The 16,854-nt window shown below is 41.0% G+C and overlaps 1 protein-coding gene and 1 long non-coding RNA gene across 5 annotated transcripts in view; one reads left to right on the forward strand and one right to left on the reverse strand.

Moving 5' to 3' along the window:
• NRG1 (neuregulin 1) overlaps positions 1-16,854 on the forward strand; it is a gene marked incomplete at its 5' end in the record, with an annotated part of 177,648 nt that overhangs the window by 59,544 nt on the left and 101,250 nt on the right. The gene's annotated exons all lie outside the window — the stretch shown is intronic.
• On the reverse strand, positions 267-14,179 carry LOC310922911. The gene is made up of 3 exons (XR_014592515.1): positions 13,822-14,179; positions 13,577-13,714; positions 267-732 (listed from the first exon to the last, which is right to left on the reverse strand). It is a non-coding gene; the product is annotated as an uncharacterized lncRNA (long non-coding RNA).

The raw sequence follows: 16,854 nt of genomic DNA on the forward strand, positions 1-16,854 counted from the left end.
ATGTTACTTAAAACAGTGCAAACATCAGGTGATTACACAGGGCAAAAGGTAAAATAGGATTGGAGTCTAATCTTGCACTGTACTTTTTTTACTGTTAGTATGACTTTTATTTTTTTACTATTTCCCTGGAATGGCTCTTTCCTTCCATTTCCCACTGGGGAAATATTTGGCTTAAAATAAGCTGGAGGCTATGCATGGTTCTTGAATATTTTAATGATCTACACAAAACCCATTAGCTGACACACTGGCAACTAATACTTGACAGACAGTAAGATAACAGTTGTCTCAGAGACTGTAAGAGGCCAGAAGAATCTTAAATAGTAATCTTGCAGGAAGGATGAAGAGTTGCCTTGAGCAGTGATGCAGCTCATTCAAATGCATGTCGATCTGTCTTGATGAAGAAGTGGTGCTTCAGATCCCTGGTGTAATGAGTTCTGAATCAGATGCTGTTCTTGGCTACTAGGCAAGCTGCATCTGCAGAGTATATCCTTGTAACTCATTTAAATATTTCTCACTTTAGAGGGAATGGCTTAAGACAGATCAGGGGAAGGAATGCTGTGAACATAGATTCTGAATCTTTTTTGGTGGACAGTAGTTGTGCCAGTGTAGCTGTTATCACTGAAAGTGGCAGGCAGATCAATCCCAAGCATCATGGGAGGTAACATAAGTGTGAAATCCTATCCATGTGTGGTCAGCCAGAGCATTTGGTCCATGCACTGGTGAAATTTCTTCCTGGAGGCAGGAAAGAGAAAATTAAAAATGGGTTAGCGACTGTTTACCTTAACTTGTCCAATTGCACGTTTCTGTCAGAAGAAGAGGATTCTCAATGTCTTACCCACAATATCTGTATCCTCCATCAAGTATGTAAGTGACTTCTCATGTTGGCAGCAACACCATGACTGAATTACACTTCCAAGGTAAAGAGCTAATTACCAGCACCCTACTAATTCTTCCAGTCAAATAGACACCTGAGCTAATGTACTGTTGTACTTACTGCTTGAGTTAGATGTAGAAAACATGCAGTAAAACCCTACATAATTGGATGTGGATTGCATTTGCAATTATATGTTCACTGGATAATGTGCATATATCAGAGACCTAATATTCACCCCAGCAAGAGAGCACAGTTATAGGCAGGCTGAGCAAATGGAGCTTTTCAATTTAAATATGCAAATGAATTTCATACACACATGGACACTATTAGCAGATGGTCAGTAAAGAAGGCTGTGTACAGGGGAGGATGTCTTTCCTTTTAATTTGATAAGAATCTGTTCCTGTGGATGTTGTTTCGTCCTAAGGAATAGCTTTTTTTATCTGTAAATATCTTGTAAAATGTGAGATTGCCATTCACAATAACCCAAGAGCATCATGTATGAAGTACTGGTTGAAGAATTTTCTCTGGGTGGAGAAAAAAAAAAAGTCAGAAGGAGAGAGTCAAGTATTTTTACTGTAATCAAATTTTCAGAACACAGTGTGGCACGAGTAACTCTAGTAGAAACACATTAGCCAGAGCTGATGATTCACACATGATTGCTGGAAATTTTGTGTTTCCTTAAGGAAGAAAAGAATCCTTCAAAAAGATCTTTAAGAAGAAATAGGCATTAGCTAACTCTGAAATGGGAGGCAAGCAGAGAATTGGTTATCACTCTTTAGATCTGCTGCTCTAGAGTTCATCTGCTGTATCCTAGTATTGAAGGGGCGGTGGATCACAGGAAATAATAGTATAAGCAGAAAGGAGAGGAAAGCATGGTAGTATGGGCTGGAATTTCTGCTTAGCCTCTGTCTCAATCAGACCTCATCACTCACTTCTTTGACACTGCCATATTCTTGGCATCTCCCTTTTTATTATCTCAAGAAATTGTGTCAAATATATTACAGCATTTGTGAGAAAAACTGACTAATAAGGGTCCTGTGAATTTTTAAAGAGCTCTGCATGCTTTTCTGATCTTTGAGAACTCTTTCTTCTCAGTCCAAGTCAGGACCATGTCTTGACCCTCAGTACCTCTGCAGAAAATAGTTGTTTCAAATAATTTTGAGCACAATCTCTGCACACACTGCCAACTGTCAAAACTGAAATATCCTTAACAAAAGTCCCAGCTGTCAGCCAGTCAGACTGACCACGGTGAAGCAGTCATGGTGCTCTACCTCCTCTGCCTGGCCAAAGAAAGAAAGGATAGCTGACCTATTCTGGAAAGCAGCATTTGATGCTGGGCAGAATTTCTGCCACCAGCCCATGCCCACAGATGGTAGGGAGGCAAAACAGCCAGAGATATGCATCAGCAAGCAGGCTGGCCAGCCCCACTGCCCACCAAGCTCTGTGTTCTTGTCTCAGGCACAGGTAGCAAGCAACTGGTGCCTCAAGGACTTGGGGGAAGACACAACAAAAAGATGATGCCTCTGTTAAATGAATTTTCTCCTACAGTGTGACCATGAGAGGGAATTCAACCTTTCTGACTCTATTTTTCTCTAGTTAGATTTATGAGGAGTCTTGTCTCCTCCATATTCTTGTTTGTATTACTTTCTGTAACCTTGTTTGCATTCTCCAATTTATATGTCAGTACTTTGCTGATTACTGTCCACTCTGTGGGTGAGGCCAAAAAGGGAGAGACAGGTGCAAAAAACTCCTGGAAAACTGTGGACTTGTTTCATAACCTAAAAATTTTCATCCTTGCCCTCCTGTGCTTAACTATTGACATATAAGCTACAGCATGAGGTTTACTAACTTGGGCATAAGAAGCATTTGGTTTTGCTAGTGCAGGAATGTTCCTATTTTCCATACAACTAAAAAAATATTTTCTCAAAATTCCCCTAAGAACTCAACTTGAATGGGGCCTAAGCAAATAAGTGCTTCTCTATGGCAGATATTTTTTCCTTTAGTGTATCCACCTGGAAAAAAGAAATGTGTCTACTCCCCATACAGGAAAATCTGATTGCAGAGGACTGTAAAATCCCTTGGCAGGCTGCAGAGGCATAATTTGGCCATCTCCTCACAGTCCACAAAAGCTCTTCTCTTACTTAAAGAGATGGAAGGGTATACTCTGACTATCTGAAGGTACTACCTTCCCTACACTGGTGATGTAAGATCATAAACTGGGAAGCCTTGGGGGTCTCATTTTGCAGTTCATGTAAAGTACTGAAAAATATCCCTGTGTCAGTTTTTTCAAGGTTTCTAACTGATCTTAAGACTGGCCACAGCTTGACCTGATCATGGTTTAGCAGATACAATTAATATGTATCACCCACAATTAATATGTAGGTGAATATACAAGGAAAACAATATCTTCAGCAGGGAATTAGCACAAGGCTTCTGTCACTGACACTTGCCTTTGCCCTGTCATTTCACCCACTGTGATTAGAAATTCATCAAATATGTCTGGAGAATTTGCATGCTTAGCCTGCTTTGGAAAGACTGGATTGTCTAGCTGTGAAAGGAGATTATGCAGCAATTTCCTCCTCAGCACAGCAAGACAATGAATCTGACTCTTCATTATAGAGGAAGGATGAGTAAGAATGGTTGCATTTCCTGTGCAACAAGAGCAACATGAGCCCTGCTCCAGATTCCTTTGGGAATTTCCATGATCATGTCAATTTCAGACACGATATATAATGTTACTATGAGATAGTAGTTAACTAGAGATAACTAGTATAATGTTACTATGAGAAAATGTTACTATGAGATGTTTAAACAGGAATGTTTGTGGGGAAGGGAAAGGGATCAATTCACTAAACAATGTGTTTGATCTAAGCTAGAAAGACAGCTCTACAAAAGAAGACAGGCTAAAAATTAGTTACTTGAGTTTTATAACTCATGCATTAATAACTGACAGCAGCAATGTACTTTTCAGATGGCCCTAGCTTTTATTAAATATTCACACATTCTCTCACCACTTATAAAAATATTTCCCTCCAATTACAAAAATATTTTGCTGTGTTTTCATTATGTGAAAGGCTGTAAAGAAGTCTTGCAGTTACTTGCATATTTGCTAAATAAATGGAGAGAGGTCCCACAAAGCATCTGCCTCTTTCTCCTATATTTTCTCATTCATGCTCAGGGTAAATACAACTGGTGCTGCTGGGCAGGCATCAAAACAGTCTTTCTTTCTCAGAATCTTTAACAGATATGCAATCCTGCTTAGATTTTTTCTAATTTGAGGGAGGTCGTACATCTGCAAATGCAAAAATGTATCACAGGTACAACAGTCACAAGGACTTCTGCTCAAAAAAGAAGAATAGTAATTGGATGTTAACAAGACACTGGTCAGAGGAAAAAATTCCTGAGCAGCGTTAAACACACGCCTTAGGACTAATATGAATTGCAGGCTGGGAATCCCAGACCAACAGTTGGCTCCTGAGGGACCAACCCCTGAATTCTGAAATGCATGTGCAGAAACCCCAGAGGATGCCCAGAAAGATTTTAGATGCCTCAAAACTAAAATTATTTCTTACTAGGATTAATCAAAAAAAATTGCCAAAGATTGTTCCATGATCATGTGCTGAGTGGGAAGCCAGGCAGACAGCCAGCATGCTGCAGATGACTAAGATAGAGCATGGGAAGTTGTCTCCACATCTGTCCATCTCCTAGGTCCTGCCATTGAGGAACTTCCTCAAAGTTGTAAGGGGCCGGGACGGGGGGGGGGGGGGGGGAGGGGGGGGGCGGGAAACAAAAAAAAGTTAATACACATTAGACTCTGATCATCTAAATGCACCTACTATTCTTCTGTGAGAGTATTCACCCTGTCTATTCTCTGTTCATGAGGTCTTCAAAAAAAGCTTCAGTGACATTTACCTCTCTGACACAAAAAAAAAAAAATGTATCATTATTTCCTGTAAAGTTAGAGACTTCCTTCAGCAAGAGGAACATGGAAGTTCTTCCTAAAACAGTCTATAGTGCCAGCGTTGAAAGTATGCTCTCAGGAAAGAAAGACTCCCAAGGGAGAGAAAAGGGTAGCCATGATATGTTATTTTAAAATAAAACCAAAAGCTTCTAATAACACCTTGGGTGAAGTCTGATGATGGCAGAAGGATCGGAGCAGGATCCTGGTTCATCCAGAACCCTCTGGGGTAAGGAATGGAGGAGAGACATGTACAGATGCAGGTGTGAGAAGGCAAATGAAAATGCCCAAGGCCACATGGCTGGATCTGCCTGTTTACCGAGTTAGGTCCATTTTAAGTCCCTGAGTGCATTTGGTTTTTTTTTAAACTGGCTTCTTTTTTTTTTTTCCTCCTTCATAAAGGAAATGCAGTGACTGTATATGCCTTATTAAAAGATTGCTTGTTTGGCTGGTGGCCATAGAAGAATAATTCCTCTTATTGCTCAATAAATCAAGTTACTGTCATTTTAAACACTCCAGCTGAATTTCTGATGAGGACATGAAAGAGTTAATTCTACCACTATCATGCTACCACAGCATTAAAATAACAGAAAATTCTGGGAACATAAATTTTGCATCCTCTCTCTTAATGTAAAATTGGAACCTAAGCAAAATCCTTATAAAATTATGCCATTCTGTAAAAGTCTTACTCTCACTGGCAAAATATACAAGTGGAACTGTAGACTAGTAAAATGCAAATAAAATACATGCAGGGAAACAGTCTTTTGAGTTTGTAGGTATTTCAAATGCATTTTAAAATTTTAAAATAAACTTTTTAAAATGTAAATATTTTTTCATTTCAGTTAACACAACTTTTCTTATGCACAATAATAATCAGGCTATCCTAGACTGGACAGGCATGTTGATTTAATTTGAAGTGATGGGCTCTTTCTCTGGAATATTTTTTTGTTGTTGTTGCTTTAGCAATTGAAAAGTCTCTCTTTCCTGATAGGATTAGTCCAAATAATTACCAAAGGATTTCTCTGTCATCTGAGCACTGTTCCCTACAGTGTTATTAAAAAGCCTGTCTTCAGTACGGAAGTAGTCAATGGCCGTGGGTAGCTGAAAAGGTCATAGTTAACTGTTGCCACTCAAACCAGAGAAAGTAATCTAAAAGACAAGACTGCTGTGTTTTTTACCCTAATCTCCATTATGAACAACTGTTCCCATTGTGGGATGAATAAATATTTGGCAAGAAGCCACTAGAGAGGTTCTGGCAGATAGGAGGGTGAAGTGAGAGACTACAACCCAAATGCTAAGTGTCATGCCAATCCTTTGCAGCACTTGTTCAGTAATAATGCAAGTGATCTGGGATAACAAAGCTTTAACATTGCATGTGTGCCAAATTTCATGCTAGTTAGCCCTTTGGTTCTGAATGCAAACCAGGGTCCTCCCCTCTGACCTATTGGGAAGGGAGTCTACTTGAGTTTTTTTGGCGGATCCCTGAAATCTGTAAGATACATCAGCAGTCTGTGGGAGAAGCTTCTGACTCTTCAGCTTTAGGACAGCTCCTTGCTGTTTTTTATACTTTTTACATTTTAGGCACTTTATCAAGAGCAGTTACAAATTTTGTACAAAGAAAGGAACCCCTTGAGGACAAATTACTCAGGTTGAAACGGCACAAAGGCATATTGCCAGGGAAGCAGGTCTGAATTAGTGTCTGACTCTAATCCATGTATCTAATCTGTAACTTTATTACTTTTTCAAGTCACGCAGTATGTTTCTGCTGTACTAAGCCTTCATTTCAGGAGTTCTGTCTCTGTATCCATATTCTGTGCAGCATAATATGTTGTACAGAGCAAGAGAAAATGAAATCTGAAAGGCATTTCTTCACCATTAATGTACAGATATCAGTTCCACAGATACATGTCTGTAATCATAGGTCACTGTTTGGTGTGCCAGGAAATGAGCGTTTCTGGTCTGACCTGTCTGATAGTCCTTGAAATCACAAGACATACACACATATTTTTTCCAGCTCACTGTGAACACTGTTGTTTTGGTAGGAAAAAGGTATGGTAAAGGTCTTTATTTGGAGTGCTTTGTCTCATGGGGCACTATCTCTACCTGTTTCCTCTCTGCCTGGCCTCTGGAGACTTCCAGCTTATATAATTAGTTTTGAACATAATCACATTCATGGATCAAAGAAAACGTACAACCTTATTGTCACAAGTTAATTGTTCCTGGCATAATTCTTACAGGTTGTCCATTATTGTCCATCTCAATGGTAGATTCAGATGTATCATTCCTTCCAGCTTCTGTGCTTTTCCAAATAGCTGGTATTATTTAGCCTCTTCAGCTGGAACTCTTGGAAACTGTCTCATTATCTAATGCTCGGGCAAGCTGACTGTTGCCAGTAGCTACAACTTACCTCTACACTGGTAAGCAGTAAACCTGAACTTTCTGTCTGCTGCAGCCACATTAATAATGCATAATGTTTCCTGTAATTACATACATGGACAGAAATTACTTTTTTTTTTCTTCCCTCTTAGAGGAGGAAAGAAGATGGAGGTGGGTGGTGGAAACAGATACAAGTAATTATTAATGCTGACGAGACCCCAGCTGCATAGGATTTTAATTAGCCCATGTCTAACCCTAATAGTCACTGTTGGGATAATACTAGCACTTCTTAAGCAGGCTGGTTTAGAAAGGGAAGTGTATTGTCTGCTCACACCTGCACTGTGTAGTGTCACTAGCACATACTCAGCAATGCTGGCCAAAAAGTTACCATTTTTTTCAGTTCACTTGGTTAAATTTTAGTCATATTGTATTTTTCAAGGCAGTCTCGAGGAGTGAACTCTATGCAGCTGTGCAGGGCTACTCTCTTGATGAAACCATGAACTGATGCCTGATGAAGGAAAGGAATGCAATCTACCAAATTTCACTTATCTTTCAAGTGTTAGTAACAAGGCCTCCAGAGAATCATTTCGAACTGATCAGTGAAGCAGGAACATGATCTCTATTCTTCAGAGCAAAAAGAGTTCAAAATTTAAGACCCCCTGCCTTTTCCATCCTTAATTGAGCTGAAGGCTTCTGAAATAAGTAGAAATGTTTTGCCCATGAATGGGTGTCAGGCTGGTTCACCCTTGGGAGTTTGGTCTTTGCTCTGTGGATCTGGTGCCTTTAAAATGGATTCTATTTTGGTCACATCCTTGTTTTCTCCTCTAGCACTGCAAAGTTATTAAAACATAGTTCCTTCATTGGAAAGCTGAAGGAAGGACAAAAGATTTTGTGTGAAATCAGAAACACTGAGAGGTTTTTCTGCCCTTTGGCAGCTTTTAATTTAATTGGAGTTAAGCAACAGTTAAGCAGTATGCAGTTTAAGCAAGAGCAAAGTATCTCTCAAGTGAAAGCATCTATTAGATCCTCTCTATTGCCATTGCTGAGTAGGCTGAAATCTTGTTCACATGGGCAAGATATCTTACCTCATCTTTGCAGAAGCAAATTTCTGAAGGAATGGGAGGGTTTTATAAGGTCGTGCTTCTAACTGTGGCCCTGATCAGAAAGGGATTTAGGTACGCTATTCATCTCATCTATGTGAATACAGGCCAAAGACACAAAGTGCCTTTTTCTTTTTCTTGCAGCCCTATAGGCTTCCCTTCTCCACAGTCACCATTTCCACCAGAGGCATAGCATACTTACAGTGGTGTACATGAGGAGTAAATGAGGACAGCTCTATTTTATTTTACTTTCTCTCTGGATGTTAATTTGGATGAGTTTGGCTGGGAACACAGAATACAGGGTGACCTTAGCCCTGCTTCTCTGGACCACCTATTCAAATAATCTTTCAAAGTAAATGCATTTATTCCTTAGACACCCTCAACAAGACAGAAAAAGACAGGCTGTTATCTCCATTCTGTTTTTGCAGTATCACTGTCACTCTGTAGCCTCTGCGGTGAAATACAGGCACACATAATGCACCCCCAGTGGACATGACCTGCAGTGTGAATGCAGGAAATGCTGCAGGAATAATGAATCCTTTAAATGAAATTATAGTTATAAACTCATTCTGATATATATGTATACATTATCAGCTCTATCGCTGCTCTGATGCTTCATTTCTAGGTTGTTCAATGTCTTGCAGACGGGGATGTTTCCAAAGCTGTATTACGGGACTTGTATCATCCAGTAGCCCATACTGCCCAGTGCTGCTGTATGTCCATGTGTTAAATATGAACAAGTTGTAATAAATCTGCTTTACCCTAGTGTAAGGGTCTGGTCAGTGTCTGGAGCAGCACAGAGACTGCTCTGTAGCTTTGAACTGCATCAGGCAAATCAACATTTCTCTAATGTTTCAGAGTTTCCTCTTTGCTGTTTTCCTCTCTTGCTCTTGGCAAGACTCAGCCTGATGCACAAATATTGAGGTCCTGTGTGTGAAAAAAAGTTAACTACCTTGAATCAATTGATTTCTGGAAGATGAGAGTTTTGCTTTTCTGCTAGACCATACAGAGCACACAAAAAAGCCTGGGTGCAGAAGTAATAAAAATGTGACACATTAGGCTTTGCATTTAAAACATAGCAATATAATAAAAGCATATTTGATTAGACTACTCAAAACTCATTACTAAACATAAAATCTATTTTGTCATACTTATTTGAATTCTTAATTTGCTGGAAACTAACCGTTTTCCAGCCAATGCCAAAGGAGTGATTCATGTTTTCTATGGCCTTCTGAATGCACTAAGAAAGAATATTAAACATTAAATATTAAATGGTACTAGGTACTAAGATTCTGAGGCATGATGAGAGCTGTTGCTTTTGTTATTGCTGAATTTTTGCACTTGAAAATATTGTGTTGTTTATCTGTTTCAAACAGTGGACATCTCAATTCTGCTAACTTGTGCATAATCAGGCAACATATAGACATGACCAGAACTGAACCTAACAAGTGTAATTGAATTAATATCTCAATTTAGGATAAAGTGGATTAATTTCATTATTTAGAAGTATTTGTAGAAAGTTGCTAAGCAAACCAGCTCTTGAGGTGAAATCATAATATTTTCTGCAAGCAGAAGAATTCTGAAATTTGCAGATCCTTAAAGTATAACTTATGTATTTTAAGATGTATTTTAAAAATCCAAGCCACAAATATGTTAATGTCCTATCATTAATACATATTTATTTAATTATACAGAAATTTCTCCATGCAGTAAGTTGGTTTCATGCTTTTGACTTCTTTCTTTTTACTTTTCTTATAGCAACACTATTGAGTACATGTATAGTAAAGAGTTACTCTATGAAAAACTCCATGTGTGGTTAGAATATTAAAAAGTGAAGTAAACTATGGTGCCTTAAGATTTAAACAGCAGCTGTTGAGAATACATGCAGTTAGAAAAATAATTCTACTTATACAAAAAAAAAAAAAAAAAAAAAAAAAAAAAACCAAAAAAAAAAAACAACAAAACCAAAAGGTGCAGTGAGTAGAGTGATGGTTGTCCTCTTGGGATCTTCTACGAGCCTCTGCCTAAATTAAGCCCAGATTCAGGAAGGACTTTGGGTCATGGCTTGGCTATGCAAAGTCTTTTGTGAGAAAATCAAGGGACTTCAGGCCTGTGGACCATGGTCCTACCCTGTTTCTTCCAGCCGAGAGAGAGAGAGAGAGAGAGAGAGAGAGAGAGAGAGAGAGATGTAGAGGACCAGCATGGGAATTAGGACTGAACAATGTTAGTAACAGAACAGACAGACCAGAAAGAAAGGAGAGTCAAGGAAAAGGATGATATTGCTGCCCAAACTGTTTATTATGAAACCTCTTCACTATGGTACAAAAATGCTTTCTCAATTCCTGAATTAGGCTCTGATTCAAAAAGGCACTTAGATATATGGCGTCACCCATCTCTAATCAGGAAGACATTTCAACACTTGTTTAACTCCATGCACATTTAAGTATTTTATTAACTGGGTGTCAATGAGGGAGGGATAATCCCTTGATTCAGGGTTTTCAGGACTTTGACTCAAATTATCATTGTCCAGTGACTCTGCCAGCAGACGGAGCACTGTGAATACAAAGGCTGACAGCAGAAAATTCTGCAGAGCTGAGCCTGTGCAAAGTAGCAGTAACTGCCACTGTCCTATGAATATCCATGAGGATTTTTTTCTGTCTGAATAAAGTAGTTCAAAAGCAGGAGTGCAGATGTATTAGAGCACTAAGGTAGGTGGGAGTGAATGACCAAGCCTGAGCCCTGTGACTGCTCTGCTGCTCCAGCTCATTGTCACAGTGTGAAAATTTTCACAGACTTGCTGGAGACTAGTGGCACAGTGAAGGGGGTGTCAGACCTGGGAAAAAAACAACCCCCAAACAAACAAAAAAATTCTAAATTGCTCATGGACTTTCTCTGTCTGCTTCTGCCCTCAGGCAGAAGAGCCTAGCAGAGTACATTAACTTGTCTTTGCACCTCTTAAGCATTCTAAATGGTCAAGATAACTCAACAGTGGTGGGGACCATCCCAGTTTTGTGATTGAGCAGAGGCTGGAGAAATGAGTCAGTGCCATTGATGAAAAACCCTGACATTCATGATTTGATGTCCTATTTTTGCATCTTGTGTAGTGCCACTAGCTCTGCTTTAGAAGAGGATAAAAGAAACTCAGTCTCTTACATTTCACTTGAAGATGAAAAGACTCAGAACACTATTTGGTTCCCCTGAAATAACCACCCATTTTATGGCAGGTTTCAGTTTCAATTACTGGCTGTAGCTATTTAAAGTATATACTTTTCTTTGAACAGCCATTTTAGTTGTGTTGTTTTTGTGGTTTTTTGTTTTTGTTTTTTTTTTAATCACTGTTTCTGCAAGAAACAGCTATTGGACTTAGAGAGTGTAAATGCTTGGTGTAAATGTGTGCATATGATGCCAATACAGAAAATACTGCTACAGAGACAACATCAGCTCTCCCGAATGTTTTCAGTTTGTATATTGTTCTTCAGATATTTCCAAGAAACGTACTAGTGTGAGGACCTGCTTCTGACACACCAGCATCCCATATAGTTGGTTTGGCTTGAGGGTATAAAGAGGGTTAGAACAGCTTCTTCATGTCCCCATCTTCTGTGTTGTCTGAGGGTGGGGAGTCTTCCCACAGCAATCCTTTATACCAATCAAATTAGGCACTTAAATGATTCTGCTGACATTGACATATTTAGCCTCATGTCTGTGCCTGAATAATTGCTTATTTTCATTGTTCATCTTTTCTTGCCTTTTCTTAGAAGCTTGGTGCTTCATCTCCTCACTCACAAATGGGCAGAGGGTTTAAAACAAATAAAGGGAAGAAGGTGATGGAAATGGGCAGAGGCATAAAAACAGCACTGTCATCTATGTTATGTTTGCTTTATATCAGGTGAAAAATAGGATGTGTGTGTGCAAGTGAAAGCTTGTCCCATTTTAACATTTGGAATTGCAGTGACAGGACCAGTATGGAAGGAAAATAAATTTTTCTCCTTGTGCCATTTGAGCTGAGAGACGAGTTCCTCGTAAGGGCTTTGGAAGGACTCAAAGAATGTTGGCATCAGTCCAAGGGAGATGGATTATGGAAGGGAGATTAGTGAAACACTGAAGGGATGAATAAATGAATCATTTTGTACCACGTGTGATGGCCTGCTCTTCCCACACCGCGACTGCTGGCAGTGATATTGCTCATTGGGCCTGATTACTTGCTTTGGGTCACTCCTCCATCTTTATACAGTGCACTTATTTAATTTGAAGAAAGTGCAATCAATAAAAAGAGATCCTTTTATCTTCCTCATCAATCTCTTCTTAATGAACATGCACTTTTTTTTTCTTCTTAGAGTCTTGGTTACAATGCTTTTCTCAATGTATGGTAGAAAAAGGGGTGTAATCAAACACATGATGGAGCAGTTGGTGCTACATGTTGCTGGTTGCTTCTTGCCCACTGAAGAATGAGCATGTTCTTACAGGAAAGTGGTCATCTGAGGAAGGGGAGCAGATCACTTGTCCTGCATTGATGTATGGTCTTCTGAGTATTCTTCCTTAAGCTGTCATACAGCAGAGCCATGAATAACCACTTGTGAGGAGGTATTTTAATTTCCTAAGGTCTCAGCACTTGCAAGACAGTAGATATTTCTTAGGGAATCTTTTTGTGGACTATTGAGACTTTATTTAAAGCAGATAGATATTTGAAATCCAATGGCTCCCATGTGAATGATTCACCAAGCCTACTTTCCAGAACTTTCAGCAGGTCTGGGTCTTACTATGGTATGACTGAAGGGTCAGCTGAGTTAAATGGCACTTGTGCTCTAGTTTGCAGGATGATGTTGATCATAATCACACATCCATTCACATCTTTGTGGCTGGCCAGAGAAAATGGTCATCTGCAGTTTGGTAATATGAAGTCCTCCTCCTTTTCGCATTCATAAAACTGGTGGTTTGTGTTATTTCCTTGAGCCTTTTGGGAGTGAAACTTAAAAAAAAAAAAAAAACCACTGGATTATTTGCAAACACATTCCATGAAATAAAATTACAGTTTTCTAAGGCTTTTAGTTTCAACCTGTTATTTGGCAGGAGTTCAGATCTCAGTCATAGATTAGCCTCATTAGTGTAGAGTCAAACTGCATTTTCCTCTAAGCCAAAGAGATCCAAGCTACATGGGAATCAGGAATAAATCTTTGTACACAAAGCTAACCTTATTGCAAACAGGCAAGCAATTCCTTTCTTATCCTGCCTATTTACCACCAATGGGCTACTCCAGTAAAATTTTGTTACCTTCGAGGTCATGCTTCCACTTGATTTCTTCCGGAGCCTCCCTTCCAATGAGCCAATTGCTGACTCTTCTGGCCACTCATCTCCTTCAGCCAGGGCAGAATCCATGTTTAAGCACAGCACGCCACTGCTAGCACGTCACTGCAGAAACGTAAAAAGGTCAAGTCTGCAGCTGCAGGATAAACCTTTTCTGCACTGCTTTGGGGGCAAGGGGAACAGAAAGGACCTCCGAATTCAGCACACTGTACCTTCAGTTTATGCTTTCATCTTTAGACCCAAAGTGAGAGATGGTCATCAGCCAGCTTTTACTGCAGCCCCGAGAGCTGCCTCGCAAAGTGAGGTGCTCCCGTGCCCACCCGACGAGGGGGACAGCACCGGGTTTCATTTCGGTCCACAAGGTCCCGGGAGGAACCGGGCCTGAGGTACAGGACTGCAGCACAGCAGGCAGGCTGTGTTCTGGCCTTGGCTCTGGCCACCTGTGGAGCGGAGCCAGGGAGGCCGTCTGGCCGATGATTCAGCATCTCCGCTCGCCCTTCTCGGAGGGGAACAGCGGGAGCCGCCCCGCTCTCCTCGCCGCAGCCCCGTAGCGCCTGCGGAGCCGGGGGGCTGAAGCAGCTCTGCAGGCTTCCCTGCGCAGGGGGAGGAGGGGGAGGCGGTCTGGGCAGAGCCGGCTGCGTGATGCTGAGGCAGGCAGGCTGCGCTCCAGGGCTGGAGGCGCGGCGGGGGAAGGGACCCGCAGCGGAGGAGGGCACTGCAGCCTGGCCGGGAGCCAGGGACCACAGGCACGCTGCGGCCGGCGGGGGTGTGCGGTGTTCCTGCCTTCCTGCCGGGAGGAGCTGCTGCGGGCGGGCTGGGCCTGCCGGTGGAGGAGAAAAAGGCAGCGAGAGATGCGCTCCAGCCTCCCTTTAGCCGGCCGGTCTGGGGCAGGAGCCTTTGGAAGGGCGCGTTCTCGTCCGTGCGAACTGGCGGCCCCTGCGGCAGCAGAGTGAGAAAGGGGGGATGCCCTCACATGCAGGGGAGCCATCCCTCTGTCCAGCTGTGCAGTGTTGGGCGTGTTCGGTTTAACTTCGTGGCAACCCTTGTAAGGAAGGTGCAGGATCTCCACGTCCGTTTCTGTTCACAGCACGGGAAGGTGTGAGCAAAGCAGGAGCATGGTTTAAAGGAGAGCAGATAAGTGTAGATAGAACGAAGGGTGGCAAAGATTACTGGAGATTGAACACAGGCAGTTTGCCAGAAAGACCAGTGCAGGAAAGATGTGGACAGGACTGTGGATTAAACACAGGCTCAGAGAAGTGTCAGTGGGGAAAATTCTCTTAGTGGAACTAGGAAGGTTGAAAAACTAGACATGGATAAAGAAGGAAAGTCATTTAAAAAAAAAAAATTCTGCTGAGCACTCAGATGCTGTACTATCTCATCTGTGCAATGAACAGAATATTCCCAGCTGGTTCTCAACTTGCACTCCACTTTGAAGAGTGATGCTGTAGCTTCACACCTGAGGAACATTTTGGGTGTGCAAAAGCATGTCTGGTTTTCCCAGATGTATCAGTTAATCAAATCAATCACTTAATCAAATAAAAGGTACATTTTTTCTCTACAAACAGTGCTTACTTGTAGCCACAGTAGCCACCACACCTGTCACAGCAATGCTGCTGTTTTGTTACACTTTCTACAGAGGTTGTGTTATTACTGCTGTTTGAAATAAGTTTTGAGATACTCCAAGAGGCTGCACTGATGCAGGATATTACCAGCAAAAGAGAACATGTGCTTTGTAGTAAGTGAAGCCATGTATGTAAATATGCAGAGCAAGCTGTTCGTTCTGTCTGAGATTGCTGATCACATCATTAACCTAAGGACCAGACACTTCAGTGGTAATGTAGGCTAGGTTATAGGATGATTTATCTTTTTACATTCTTTCAGAGAGTGTTATCACTGTCTGTGCTTTAAGGTAAATGCTCCAAGCATTGATTGTAGTAGCATTGTGATTACTTCAGTTAACTACTACCGCCTCACAGGAAGGTTTGTGATCAGACATACATCAATTAGTCCTTGACATGACAGTCTGTAAAAACACTATGGGATTAATTGAGATTTTTGATAAATCTTTTTCATGCGAATGTTACTAATGTTCCCATGGAAAGCGGGTGAGATGGGAGTGGAGGCAGAGAGAGAATATGGATAGAGCCAGATGTCTCTTTCGACACTGCCAAAAGTATATAACTACAAAGGAATTTACCTTTCATGTGCCTAAATAAGACATCAACAAAAATTAGTTCAGAGCAATTTGTAGCACTTGATTCTTTGTTTCCTTATGCATCCTGCAGCCCTTTATACTAAGGAGAAAGGAGGATTCTCACCAGCAAAACTTCAATGCAAATGTTTTCATTAAGTTCAGGGAATGGGAAATTGTGTTATAAGCTCCTTGCCTTTCATACATGTCTTTATTGTTATACAGGTGTACTTTTCTGCGAGAGACAAAAGAGACTGGGAATAGATCTGATTCTAGTCTTACTTTCATTATGTTAACCAGATTGTTGATTTACCCCTGTATTATACTGCACTGGTGGAAATGGTAGTGCTACGTATTAGTAAAGCTGAGAAATGACAGCCAAATTTAAAACAAAATGTAAGCCTTTAATTAATTAATTATTAATAATAATAATAAATAAATAAAACTTTTATTTTTTAGGGGGTTTTTTTTCTTAATCTAAGGTGAGTGAGTATATATTCTAGCAACATGTGAGCTCTTGAGAAGTGCATTCAGGAACTGACTTTAGTGTGAAGTCTGGGGGTTTTTTGTGTTTGGAAAATGATTTGGAAAGCAGGTTGGAAAATGGAATTTTTTAAAAAAGCAAACCTCTTTGCAATTACTTGAATGAAAACTTGTCAGAGGTGGGAACGGCTTGGGGTTTTTTATTCCCTCGGCTTGATCTAAGATGCTTTCCAGCCCTATTCCTAGGAAATAAAACTTATTCAGGAGCTTGGAAAGAAAAGCTGTCTCTAGGTGGCAGGGAGGGAGAAACTGCTTCTGGAAAGAGGTTTCCCCCCTGGGAGAGATCGAATATCAGACTGAGCGAGCCCAGTCCAACCCAAAGAGCTCCCACCGGCACCCGGTCCTTGCCGGAGGACTTTGCCACCGATGGCCGCCGCTGTCTCTGGCCACGCTTTGCCTGGAGAGAGGGAGTGGGTGGGTGCGCAACTCCTGTCCGCTCCCTCCCTTTGATTTGATGGCCTTTATTCCTCCTAATTGGATAAAATAGGAAGTCACTGACAGTCCTGCGTTG

The sequence above is a fragment of the Zosterops lateralis genome, assembly GCF_965231275.1.
Source record: "Zosterops lateralis genome assembly, chromosome: Z".
Lineage (NCBI taxonomy): Eukaryota > Metazoa > Chordata > Aves > Passeriformes > Zosteropidae > Zosterops > Zosterops lateralis.